Source organism: Panthera onca, chromosome X, assembly GCF_046562875.1.
Source record: "Panthera onca isolate mPanOnc1 chromosome X, mPanOnc1 haplotype 2, whole genome shotgun sequence".
NCBI lineage: Eukaryota > Metazoa > Chordata > Mammalia > Carnivora > Felidae > Panthera > Panthera onca.
The window spans coordinates 97,715,131-97,727,648 of NC_138357.1; positions in this window are offsets into that span (position 1 = coordinate 97,715,131).

A 12,518-nucleotide genomic window follows, 5' to 3' on the forward strand; every position below is an offset into this window, starting at 1 on the left:
CAGGGTAGGGGTGCCTGGGTGGCTCAGGCCATGATCTCACAGTTCACGAGTTCTGGTTCTGCATCAGGCTCTGTTCTGACAGCTCGGAGCCTGGAGCCTGCTTCAGATTCTGTGTTTCCCTCTCTCTCTCTCCCTCCCCTGCTCATGCTCTCTGTGTCAAAAATAAACATTAAAAAAAAAAAAAAAAAGAATGGCCTCAGGGTAAAAATTTCTCACATCTAATTTCCAATCGTTCCTTTCAACCTACTTCCCTGAACCTAATTATTGCTAGCATTGTTTATGCCTCCCCACAAAAGAAAACTGTTGGCCTAACACTTGAGAGGCTTGCAGATCTCATGATCATGTTTTCTGTTGTTGTTGCTTGTTTACTGGTTTGCCTTTTGGAAGAGGAGCTGGGCATTAAGGGTAGGCAGGGTATGGTTGAAAGACTAATGGAAAACAGAAGTGATGAAGGAAATTTGTGGGCTTTGCGTATTTGCTTTCAGGGACAATTTTTGCCTTGTAGAAATGAGAGGTGGGGTAGGAACAGAGTCAAAGAAAGGCATTCCCAGAAGGCTGGGGAGTAGAAGCAGGCTCTGGATCTCTTAGTCCCAAATTGGGTTCCACACTCAGATCTGTGACTGTGGGGCAATCTCTGTCGTGGAGGTAGGAGCTCTCTGCAAACACTGCCCCTCTGTGTCACTTCTCCCCCTGTGAGCTCAAGTATAAATCTCTAGGCTGAATCTATGGGTAGTAATGTTTCCTGTCAAGCCAGCAGGAGCCAGAGGAGAGAAAAGGCAATTAATCTTAAGACCAAGCTGATTAATCAAATTTCAGCAAAGGCCAGAGATGGGCTTAGGGAGAGATTTTTTTTTTTAACTCCCAATAACTCTTGTAGTTTACAGTGGTATCATTTTGAAATTCAATCTTATCAGTTCCCTCTCACTTTTGGGGGAGAAACTCATCTGAATAGATCTCTTTCTATCAACACTATAATCACAATCTATTCTCATCATTCTTGGTACTGAATTTGCAGTGTAGAGCCTAACATTGATGGTGCACTTACTGTGCTCCAGGTGCTACAGACATAGTGTTCTATTTGATCCTCGCAATAAATGAGGCATCAGTGAGGCATTATTATTTCCAATTAACAGATGAGGAAACTGAGACTCAGGAAAGTTAACTTGCAGGGGATTCTAGAGCTAGCAGGTAGTGGAGCAGAAACTTAAATCATTTCAATTAATTATATCTGACTCAAAATACCCCACTATTTCTGTTCTAGTGTAATGCTTCGCCACACACCTAAATACATCCTCACCTTCATTTTATGTAAAACGTTTTAACTTTTATTCTTTCCTCTCCATAGCTACACAAATAATACTAAAGTCATAGGTCACTAACCATTTTATAAAGCCTATTCATGCATTTTGCTCCATTAGTATTTCTCAGTAGTCCTGTGAAAAGGGCTAAATGGTCTTATTTTCTCCATTTACAGATAAATTATTTGAAATTCAGAATGAATAAGGAGTTCGGGTAAAGTGAGACAGCTACTAACACGGTAGCATCCAAATCTGAACCTAAAACTTCAATTCCAAACCCATGATCTTCAAAAAGACATCACATATTCATGATCAATTCTATGTGTGTGTCTTTGGATATTGTGGTGTCTAAGGAAAGCATCATAATTTGGTAACAACTACTTTTCATTGTGAGACAAAATATATACTAGAGAGGAAGTCTACAGGAAAATGTGTACGGTATACTCAGCCAACCATGGAACCAGAGTAAAAACAGTATATCCAAAAATATTTGACATAAAAACTGGAATTATTCTTTTAAAAATATTTAATTTTGTTAATTTTTACATATAGAAAAGCACATAAATGTAACTTTTAACAAATAATTAAAATGTAAACGTCTAGTCAAAACTGGAACATTGCCAGAACGTTTAGGTTATGGGTATATTCTACCAGAATGAAAAAGTGTTCAAGTGGAAAGTCCAGAATTCAAGAGGAGAGCAAAAACAAAAAATAGTAAATATATGTAGATTTACATTTATGTCGACTGTGTTAAAGTACTAATAATGTCTAATAGGTTTATAAATAGAATTAAATGCAGGGCAGCATCACATGTTAGGATGAGATTAATTAAAGCACATTAGTTATTATCTAGGAAAATGGTAAAAGTGTTGTCCTTATTTTTAAATTAAGCGTATTGTTAAATGCAACAAACATACAGAAAATCCATAAAACATCAAAGTGTAATTTAAAGAAATAATGGGAGTGAATACTTGTATAAACATTCCATTTACCTATTGATCACAACCTCTTCCCACAACCCAACTTCCCCTATCAGAATAAAGCCTTCTCTTTTATGGCAATCACTTCCTTTTTTTGTTATTATAATAATTATGTCTACTGTTTAGTCAATATTTGTAAGTAATCTATGTATGATCAAAAATCATGTACTGTGTTGACAGATGAAATAACTTACATGCACACATGCATTAACCATTAAGCCATGTCTGTTAATAGTATTCAAATCTTATATATTTAATTGATTTTTTTGCATGGTGATTATAAGAGGCATATGTTAAAATCTCCCACAATGCTTATTGTGTTTATCCTTATAATTTTTCATTTTGTGGATCTATTGCTCAATCTATCAATTGATTGACCAATCCATCTATCTAATCTCTTTTATCTCATTAATGAAATGAGCTTTTCATCTTTACAAACTGATTCTCTTTATCTCTAGTAATTTTATTTTTTGGTCCTAATTTATAGTAGAGCTGATTCATGGCCATGTTTGTTTGTTTGTTTTTAAAGTAATCTCTGTGCCCAATATGGGGCTCCAACTCACGGCCCCGAGATTAAGAGTCATAAACTCTACCAACTTAGGTAGCCAGACACTCCTGGTCATAATTTTTTTTTCCTTTATTTCTCCCACTCTGCTCAACACCAAGATGACTTTCCTGCAAACCTAGGGATGAGATTAGTTCTGATTTACTTAAACACTCAGGTTGTAACCCTTTTGGATCCAGGACTTTTCTGCTTGAGGCAGGCCCTAGGCTCTTCTTTTTCTCTTCTTCCTAAGTTCATTTATTTATTTTGAGAGAGAGAGAGAGTGCAAGAGGGAAAGGAGCAGAGAGAGAGAGAATCCCAAGCAGGCTCCACACCGTCAGTGCAGAGCCTGACATGGGGCTTGAACTCACGAACTGTGAGATCATGACCTGAGCCTAGATCAAGAGTTGAACACTTAACCAACTGAGCCACCTAGGTGCCCTGAGGCAGGGCCTAGGTCTTGACTTCTTTATTCCTCTTTCCTTCTTTTCCTTGAGGAGGAGAATATGCCATCCTCAAATGTGCCACTTTGGCATGTAGATTGTTTTGAGCTGAAGACAATTAAGACTGAGTAAGTAGACTCAGGAAAGCTTACCTCCCCCTTAACCATTTAAAAGAATTTAGATTGTGGTTCTGTACCAGAAAGAGGTAACTTTTTCTATCAAAAAGATTTATCTACATGGCTTGGCAAACATCTGATTACCAAACAGCTGCTCCTCTCATTTTCCTGTCAATTGTCTTCCTTCCCTTTGAAGCCCAGACCCCTACCCCCTTCTCCTTACCTCAGGATGGTTATAGGCCTCTACTGCCTGCCTGCCTGGGAGTTTCATGTCTTTGTGGGGCTCCTGTACATATGTAGTTAAATTTATTTTTCTCCTTGAGTCTATGCTATGTCAGTTTCATTATTGGACCAAAGAACCTAGAAGGGACAATATTTCTGCCCAAACACCCCCCTCCCTACTCAAGCCAGAGAATCTAACCCTCCAAAATGAAAGAAGCTCAGTCTTTGAGTGTGAGGGAGGGGAAGGTGAGACTGATTGTTCTGTGTTCTGCTAAGCTCCATTTTATTTATTTATTTTAAAAATAATCTTTACACTCAACATGGGGCTTGAACTTACAACCCGGAGGTCCAGAGTCATACACTCCTCCGATAGAGCCAGCAAGGTGCCCCTGCTAAGCTCCATTTTAGTTCTCATTTTAGAGTACCACTTTGGCCTGGAATTTTTCCAGAGTCTTATCTGCTCTTTGAGGTTTTTAAAATGATGTTTGTAAATTGTTATCTAAAGGTTTGAGTTGTTTTTAGTAGGAAGATTCATCTAAATAATTACCAGAAACTACAATTCAACAGATACATTTTTTGCAAGAAACAAAAAACAAATTTAGCTGCTTTTCCATGTAATGTAAAAAACTCAGACATATTCTCAATATCCAAGGCTTCTGACCATAAGAGATGGGCTCTTTGTACATTAAGGAAATGATTAGAAATAGTATTTTCTGCCAACACAGAAAACCTCTCCACAAAAGAAGAGGAAAAACAATAGTTTTATTATAAATAAGCAAGAAACCAAACTGCAATGTGTATTACAAGCATCAGCTAAGGTGACTATGACAAAAGCCTTACCGTTTTATACAGCCAAGCAGATATAATCCATTACGTACATATTAAGATAAATGATAACTAATCTTCACGTAAAAGGAAACAGCAGTGGCATCTGTTACACATACTTTATTCTAAATTTACCTGGTAATTAAGGTGGCTATCTCTGTTAGCTAATCGCTTTTATCCAAAGGGATAATACAACTTATATCTATATAACAGGTAAATAGTTAAAACTTGGTGTCAGATGCTTAAGTCAAACTTTCAGACAGACTAGTAGATGGCGGGTGGGGGGGGGGGGTGGAGTGGAAGGGGCAGCTATCTTTTCTGATTATTTTATTTCAAGGAGATGTCTCCAGGCCTGGGTTGTAAAACTGGCAAGAAGCTTACTTAGCCTTTACAAAACCTTATGTACATCTCAAAGAACAGAAAACATAAACAATTGCAAGTTTTCTAAAGCAAATACTCTTAAGAAAAGCAAAGGGAAACTTTCTTTCCTTTTTTATTCCATGGAGAATTAATTTTTTCCTTGGTTTTGATTTTTATTTGCCCTAAGATTTGAAGGAAAAAGTTCTTCCTTATGTTCCAAAATCTCTTCTACTGAACAGTGAGAGGTAAACCTTGAAGTCCTGAACAGATATGAAGGAATCCATAATGATGAAAGAGCTGGTCTTTCCTACACCTAGGAATACAGCCTCTTGGAAGAGAAGAGAACTGGGAGAGAGAAAGAAAGTCATTGATGTAGGCCCAGAAAGGGATGCTGTTGGGTGGAGCCAAAGAATTCTTAATATATGATGAGCTAACATCACAGACATGACTTCTTCCCCATTTCCTATCTGGCATTTCAAGAGACCACCATGCCAATGTCTAGAGTTTCACACTAAGAATGGTCCTAGGCCAAGTGTAATCGTGGAGAAATCCCGAGACTCCCAAGTTGCTTGCATTCTCAAGTTTCTTGAGGCCCAGGGTGGCTTTCTGAGAATGCTGCAGGTTTTGAACCACAGATTTATGGTGAATCTGAAAGGTGTGTGGAGATAGTCTGAGGAAGACTCAATAGATTTGAAGGGTCTCAGTGTTTTAGATGAGGAAGGTAATGGATGCCCTTTGTAGATCTGGCATCAGGGGGCAGACATTATCGTGTCATCATGGGATTGATGACCAAATCAGAGGTATCTCCTCAGGGCCATTGTGTGCAGGTGGCTGTGGATAAAATACAAAACCCAATATGGCAGTATAAAGTATTCTACTATATGGGAGGAAAATAATTTTCCCTCTACCCTTCTAGGTTCTTGGCTGAGACACCTAAACACAAACAGAAGTTTAACCACATGTATACCTCCTGGACACATGGGAGAGACCCAGGAAAACTGAGTAACTCCTCCAAATAACCCAAGCCATCATCTTAAACACTATTTCCAGTTAAAGACAAAATGTTGGGTGGGGGGGGGGGTTGTGGGGCCAGTTATGGGAGGTGATTGGGAAAGCATATTAACCAAGGGTAAGGTTGTTATGCAGATTTAAGTCCATGCCTTCTCTATGAGAAGAGTTTGTAGGGACTTAGTCATTCTCCTCTTTCTGATACAGAGAAGGAGACACTATTAAAAATGGAGATTTCCCTTATATATGTACATTTATTTTACAAAAGGGTAACTTCTCAGGTTTTAGAGCTTTTCCTTTGTTTCTAAAAACTAATCAGCCTAAAATAATCCTTACGCCAAAGACATATATTTTAAGATGGCAAATCCTTCTCCCCTTCCCACCATTCACAGTAAAAGTAATTCAGATGGAAAAAGATGATAAAGGTGAAAATTCAGCATTTCCTTACTAAATACTACTGAGAGAAATCGAGAAGTGGCTGAGTTTACCACAAGTGTTTGTTTCCTTTCCTCAGCAAATTGCAAAATGGAGGGTAAAGTTTGCTAAAATGTAACACAAGTTACATCTTTGTACATGAGATTATATAGCTTCAGTAATCATAGCATGCTAACGGGTCTAGCCTGAGTTTCCAAAGAATTTTTGTGCAGTGTAATCTGTCTCAAGGACTAACACGAACCCTGGATGGAAAGGGGGGCAAGTCAGCTTGCAGCCAAGCCTCTGACCTTGTGAGAGAAAGGAGATGGACTCTTAGAAGTCATTGCTGACTTGCAAACAATGGATTGTAATGAGATGGGGAGATTGAGTATAAGAGTATTGCATAATCCATCACATGCCCTGGTCTGACACAGGAATGTCAGCATAAGGGGAAACAGTTATGGATGGCTATGGAAAAACATGAATGCCTCTGTATGAACTCGGAGCAGCTCCTGCAAGTAATAAACTTCTTCTGAGAAAGGAAAAGCAATTCCAGCTCAGGGTATAAGTGTGCCTGACAATTTGGGCTTTCTAGAAGTAGGAGTCCACACCTGAGCTAAAAAGCCAAATTAGTTCCTCAGTGGGGAATTAAAGGTTCTGGTCACCAATCCAATGTATGGGTGTGTGTCTGGTGGGGGGTTCCCCCCCCCCCCCACCAACAAGCAATATTCAGACACCAGCAACCTGTCCTACAATTTAACTCAACTTTGACACTATCTACCTGGAGACAGCTGCAGATCCCAAGGATTAAAAGGTTCAAGTTCTGTAAGATCTGGCCCCCTCTCCATCCTCTTTGGATGCCAGCTGCAAGTAAAAGTTGTCACCTAGAATTCTGACAGACCAGTTATAGACTGGAGGTTCCTACAACCTCCTCCAGGTTCATTTAATTTGCCATTGAGGCTCACAGAACTCAGAGAAACATTGTACCTACTAGGTCGCCAGTTTATTATAAAAAGATAGAACCCAGGAAGAGATGCACAGGGTGAGGTATGTGGGAAGGGTGCAGAGCCTCCATGCCCTTTTCAGGGGCGCCACTCTCCCTGAATCTCCTTATGTTTACAAACCTGGAAGCCCTCAGAATCCTGTCCTTTTGGGTTTTTAAAAAAAATTTTTTTTAATGTTTATTTATTTTTGAGACAGAGAGAGACACAGCATGAGCAGGGGAGGGGCAGAGAGAGAGGGAGACACAGAATCTGAAGCAGGCTCCAGGCTCTGAGCTGTCAGCACAGAGCCCGACGTGGGGCTCGAACTCACAAACTGTGAGATCGTGACCTGAGCCGAAGTCAGACGCTTAACCAACTGAGTCACCCAGGTGCCCCCTGTCCTTTTGGGTTTTTGTGGAGGCTTCATTGTATAGGCATTTGATTCAATCATTGGCCATTGGAGATGGATTCAACGTCCAGGCCCTCTTCCCTCTCTGGAGGTCAGTGAGGGGAGAAAGGTCAGTGGGAACGAAGGTTCCAACCCTCTAATATGTGGTTGGCTCCCTTGGCCCATCCTTAGGTGCTTTCCAAAAGATGCCTTATTAACATAACAAAAGACACATTTTTGGCTCTCACCACTTAGGAAATTCCAAGGGTATCAGGAGCTCTGTGCTAGAAATGGGAGAGGGGCACCTGGGTGGCTCAATTGGTTAAGGTCCAACTCCTGATTTGGGCTCAGGTTAAGATTTCACAGTTCCTGAGACCGAGCCCAGTATCAGGCTCTGTGCTGACACCGTGGATCCTGCTTGGGATTCTCTCTCTCTCTCTCTCTCTCTCTCTCTCTCTCTCTCTGTGCTCCTCCCCTGTGTGCATGCTCTTACTCTCAAAATAAACAAATAAACTTAAAAAAAAAAGATCCTTCAAAAAAATGGGAAGACCAAATACATATATTATAAATTACAATATCACAGAAATGGTAGAGCATTTCCATGACAGCTGAAGCCCTCATTATATCACAAGCAACCTGTTCCCTGTTTTCTTTAAAAAATAAAAGCAAAACAAAAAAAAAATGTAGTAAGACATAACCATTAAGAAAACATGGCCTGGGGTGCCTGAGTGGCTCAGTCGGTTGAGTGCCCAACTCTTGATTTTAGCTCAGGTCATAATCCTAGGGTTGTGGAATCAAGCCCCACTTCAGGCTCTGCACTGAATGTGAAGGCTGCATAAGATTCCCTCTCTCTCTCCCTCTGCCCCTCTCCTCCACTCATGAGCTCTCTCTCTAAAATAAAAACTAAAAAAATAAAAATAAAAATCAAATGTTACCTTTAAAAAAAAAAAAAGAAAAGAAAACATGACCAGTAATATGGAAGGTGAGGCAGGATTAGGAGGTTTCTGAGGGCCAAGAGATTTCAGGAGTAGGGTGACCCTATTACTGAGAGAGCAGGAAGGTTGTCCTTCTTTATGTTTCTTTGGAGCCAATTAATGCCAAGAGATGAACCATGACTTTCCCATAAACAAGAAAGCGTGGTCAGAGATTTGCATTTTGGAATCAGATCATTTTATGTGCACTTTTCAAACAAAGACAACACTCTGTGCTGTTTTCTCAATGTTATTTAAGGCTGAGCACTACTATTACCAGGATTAAACTTTCTTTGTTGAGGGGCACCTGGGTGGCTCAGTAGGTTAAGTGTCTAACTCTTAATCTCAGCTCAGGTCTTGATCTCAGGGTCATGAGTTCAAGCCCTGCATTGGGCTCCGTGCTGGGCATGAAGCCCACTTAAAAAAACGTCTTTGTTGAGGTAAGAGGAAGACAAAGCAGGCGCTGAGAGGATGCAGTCTCCTGGGAGAAATAAATATCAACTCCCAGTGGAAGAAGTGGAGAACACAGACTCCAATACAAAGAGTTGAAAATGGCACCCAGGATCCAAATTACCTATATATGATGGCAGTGGGCAGGGGCGTTACACTGTCTATATTTAAAATTCTACACACACACAACAAACACAGATGTATATGTACGTATGTAATATGTGTATTATTTAGTTACTTCAAACACTAACTTGGGTCCAGATATCACACTAAAGAACAATGCATAGCTTAACTGTGAACAGCTGGCACTCAAATAGGAAGTCCAGAGGCAGCTACTGAAAGCACTTCTGTTCCTTGTGTTTCAATCAGCAAACTAGGCTTTGCAAATTAACATATTAAATGCCAGAAACAGTATTATTGGTGAAATAAGTGTGTTGACTACAATGATTTTTGTAAATGGACTCTTGTAGAGAAAGAAAAAGTAGTTAAGATTTATGGACTGGGTGAATCTAACGTAAGAGTTACTGCCCAACTCTGCACAAAGAGGTTTTAAGAATCTAATGAGGTTGGTAGGTTCTAAACGCGGCTGCACATTAGACGTACTTGGAATGCCTTGGGAAGCTGCAAATGCTCAAGCCATACTGCAGGACAATAAAATGAGAATCCTTGGGGGAGCTGTCAAGGCATTAGTGGTTTTAAAAGCTTTTGGGGGGGCATCTGGGTGGCTAAGTCAGTTGAGCATCCGACTCTTGATTTTGGCTCAGGTCATGATCTCATGGTTCATGAGTTAGAGTCCCAACTCCGTCTCTGGGCTGACAGTGTGGAGCCTGCTTGGGATTCTCTCTTCCTCTTTCTCTGCTTCCCCCCCCCCCCGCCCCCCACTTTTGTGCTCTCTCTCTCTCTCTCTCAAAATGAATAAGCTTAAAAAAAAAGATTTTAAAAGCTTTTTAGGTAATTCCAACATGTAGCCAAGGCTGAAAACCACTAGTTTGAGAGGACATATGGTGGCAATTACTATGTTTGCAGATTCCGGACTCTGGAATAGTTTTGGGTCTAGAGTGACCCTCTCATGCAAGGAGGTAGCTCCCCCTAAAGAGACAGAAATCTGGACTTCACAAAGCCCACAGAACAGGTTATATGAACTGTTTTTTTTTTTTTAATGTTTATTTATTTTTGAGACAGAGAGAGACAGAGCATGAACGGGGGAGGGTCAGAGAGAGGGAGACACAGAATCCGAAACAGGCTCTGAGCTGTCAGCACAGAGCCCGAAGCGGGGCTCGAACTCACAGACTGCGAGATCGTGACCTGAGCCGAAGTTGGCCGCTCAACCGACTGAGCCACCCAGGCGCCCTATATGAACTGTTTAATGTCTTTGTAATCAGTGTTTGACTAATCTATGTCTGTATATGTGCCAGCATTTGTTCTAAGATTTAGTTTATTCTCACAGAAAAGTTCAGAGAGAAGTGACTACTTTAACCCACTTCCAGTTTGGGGGCAGCATTATATACCAAAAATAAGAATTACACAGGGCACCTGGGTGTCTCAGTCAGTTGAGCATCTGACTTCGGCTCAGGTCATGACCTCTTGGTTGGTGAGTTCAAGCCCCGCATTGGGCTCTGTGCTGTCAGTGCAGAGCCCGCTTCAGATCCTCTGTCCCCCTCTCTCTGCCCCTCCCCCACTTGCACCCTCAAAAATAAATAAATCATTAAAAAAAAAAAAAAGGATTCTGCAAGACCACACTGGCCTAAGTCAGATTATAGTGGGTGCTATGGATGTAGTTTGTTATCTACCAACCATGAGCAGTTTTGCATTAGATAGTCACTATTTTAGGGTACTAAATTCTGGAGGGAGACTTAATTACCACATCCATCAAAGGGTACAGATATTGGATAATAAGTAAATAGCTTGTCTCTAATCAGGAAAGCAAAATTGTTCTGGGTGGAGAAATATTTATTTGGTACAGGCACCGACCACAGGAGGGCAAACAAGTTCCTATGTTTTGCCTCTGTAACTAAATTCTGATCTTGAATTTTCATTTCAGCGCAGTGGTAGAAAATTTAATCTCCAAATTGAAGGTACATTCAGTAAATTCCGATTTGAAACCCAGTCTTTTAAAGTAGCACTCTCTTAATTCAGGAATTTCCTGTCATTCCTTTCCTTCTATAGGGGTCCAGAGCAGGCCACTCCAAAATGTAACACAATGGCAGGCTGTTTCTTTTGAATTGAAGCTACCCAGGAAATAACTAGTGCAGGGACACTCAGCCGCTGCTCTGTCCCCCTGAAAGCAAATGGGAACAAATCTCCCATTTGAATGGCACTCTCTCTTTCCTAAGAAGTAGAAAAGACAACCTTAACACCAGAAATAGAGACTTTAAACTTGAGAAAGATACAAAAATAAACCTTGTTACCCTTTTACTAAGGTACTACTTCAGCCCAAATTCCACTTATAATTCCTTTACTAAATAAATTTCCCAAACAGTTGTTTTCTTTATCCTGTCAATTCCTCACAAATTTATGGTCTCTTTGTCTAGAATGTATAAAACCTGCCTGGGTCATTTCTTCGGGTCTCAATTTCATGTTGGGGCCTCCATGCACATGTAATAAAGTTTTGGCTTTTTCTATTAATCTGTCTCATATTAATTTAATTCCTAACCAGCTAGAGGAACCCTGGGAGGGGAGTGAGGGAATTTCTCCCTCTACAACACTTCTATTCGCACTGTTCCAGGAGGATTTACAAATAACTGACATTTGGGAATGGCTGGCTGGCTAGATTAGATAGATAATGTAGAATTTAACAGTGAAATTAAGAACCTATGCTGGCTTTGACTGACATGTATAATCTTCTTTTTAATAAAAAACATTTTTTAAGTAACCTCTATGCCCAACATGGGGTTCAAACACACGACCCTGAGATCAAGAGTTGCATTTTCCACTGAATGAGCCAGTCAGGTGCCCCTAACATGTATAATCTTAATTGATTTTATTGATTGACATCTACACACTGCTTCTGTGGCTCAAATGCCCATGTCCTCTCTGCTGTGTGATGCCTAGTTTATTGCAAACCAACGTGTGTCTTCATTTGCCTGTCATTTTGAGGGTTCTTTGAGTCCCCAGCCCACTCTTGCCCTTTTCTAGATCCCTCTGAAGGGAATAGGCTACATTTAGATGCTCTGCCACCAATCACATTGAGGGACAGGTACTGACAACTTGCTACTCTAAATTTCAGATGTTGAAATGGCTTTGGGACTTCTCTGGGGGACTTTCAGTAATCCTTTATGTTTGGGTCCCACTAACCCTGTCTAGATTTCTGTCACACACCAAACCCTCATGATCCAGGGATATTTCATCTACAACTTAACTCCCTTGATCACCTCTGCCAAATATTCTGTTTTCCCTAAAGCAAATACATGTTTCCTTTATACATCCAGAGGCAGGAAACTGTTCTCACATCCTCATGGCGTCTTTTGAGTTAAATGCATATGACATCAACTCTAGGTTTGCTTTCTTCAAGGTTGA